We start from the raw sequence: 2,055 nt of genomic DNA, 5'->3' as shown, positions 1-2,055 counted from the left end.
CTGTCATTTGAACAGAACAAGGGGTTACTGCATGGTTTAATATCAGGAAGGGAGTGTGTCAGGGTTGTATCCTTTCACCATACTTATTCACTCTGCATGCTGAGCAAATAATTTGAGAACTGGACTATATGAAGAAGACCGGGGCATTAGCATAGGAGGAAGACTCATTAACAACCTATGATATGGATGACGCAAGTTTGTTTGCTGACAGTAAAGATGACTTGGAGCACTTACTGATGAAGACTAAAGACTACAGTCTTCAGTATGGATTACACCTCAACATAAAATGAAAATACTTACAACTGGACCAATAAACAGCATCATGATAAATAGAGAAAAGATTGAAGTTGTCAAAGATTTCATATTCCTTGGTTCCACAATCCACACCCATGAAAGCAGCAGTCAAGAAATCAGAGGTCATATTGCACTAGGCAAATCTGCTGCAAAAGACCTCTTTAAAGTGCTGAAGAACAAAGATGTCTCTTTGAAGAGTAAGGTAGGCCTAACCCAAGCTATGGTGTTTTCAGTAGCCTCATATGCAGGTGAAAGATGACAATGAATAAGGAAAACCAAAGAAGAGTTGATGCTTTTGAGTTGTGATGTTGGCAAAGAATACTGGAAGTACCATGGCCTGCCAGAAGAACGAACAAATCTGCCCTGGAAGAAGTGCAGCTGGAATGCTCCTTGGAAGTGAGAATGGCCAGACTTCGTCTAATCTACTTTGGTCAGGTTGTCAGAAGGGATCATTCCCTGGAGAAGGATATCATGCTTGGTAAAATGGAGAGTCAGCAAAGATTGACACCATGGGCTCAGGTACAGCAAGGATTGTGAGGCTGATGTAGGACTGGGCAGTGTTTCATTCTGTTGTACGTAGGGTTACTATGAGTCTGAGCTGACTCGACAACACCTAATGACAACAACAACAACAATGATTCTATGCATAGAAAACCTAAGACACTCAGCAAGAAAACTACTGGAACTTATTGGAGGATTTAACATCATGGTAGGAAACATGATCAACTTACAAAAATCAATTGGATTCCTCTACACCAGCAAAGAAGTCTCTGAAAAGCAAATAAAGAAATCAATAACATTTACAATAGGTACCAAAAAGATAAAACACTTGGGAATAAATCTTACCAGGGACACAAAGACCTATACAGAGAAAACTATAAAACACTACTTCAAGAAACTATGAGATCTACATAAATGGAAGAACATAACATGCTCATGGATAGAAAGATTGAACATTGTGAAAATGTCAGTACTGCCCAAAGCAACCTATACATTCAGTGCATTCCCAATCCAGATTCAGTCAACATTCTTTAAGGATATGGAAAAACCAATCACTAATATTTTTTTGGAAAGAAAAGAGACCTCAGTAAGAAAAGCACTACTGAAGAAGGAAAAAACAAAACAAAACAAAACAAAAAAACAAAGTGGGAGGTCTCATACTCCCATATCTCAAAACATACTGCATACAGCTACAGTAGTCAAAACAGCTTGGTATTGGTACAACAACAGACACATAGGCCAGTAGAACAGAATTGAGAACCCAGAAATAGATCCATCCACCTGTGGCCAACTCATCTTTGACAAAGGGCTGAAATCCATTAAATGGGGAGAGATAGTCTCTTTAATAAATGGTGCTGGTAAAACTGGATATTCATTTGCAGAAAAATGAAACAAGATGCATACCTCATTCCATACACAAAAACTAACACACTAACTCCAGATGGATCAAAGACTTAAATGTGAAACCTAAAGCTATAAAGTTCATCAAAGAAAAAAAAAATAAGGGCAGACTTAGGGGTGCTAATTTATGGCATAAATAGACTATCAAGCATAACCTAAAATGTACAGACAGCAGAAGATAAATTAGATGATTGGTACCTTCTAAAAATTAAATTTTTATGTGCATCAAAAGACTTTTCAAAAGAGTAAAAAGAGAACCTATAGATTGGGAAAAAAATATTCGGCAATGACATATCTGACAAGGAACTTATCACTGAAATTCCTAGAAAACTCGAACACATCAACAACAAAAACACAAAA

This window comes from Orycteropus afer, unplaced genomic scaffold (genome assembly GCF_000298275.1).
Source record: "Orycteropus afer afer isolate SDZICR_OR568_19922 unplaced genomic scaffold, OryAfe1.0 scaffold00290, whole genome shotgun sequence".
Lineage (NCBI taxonomy): Eukaryota > Metazoa > Chordata > Mammalia > Tubulidentata > Orycteropodidae > Orycteropus > Orycteropus afer.
Note: the sequence above shows the minus strand (reverse complement) of the source record.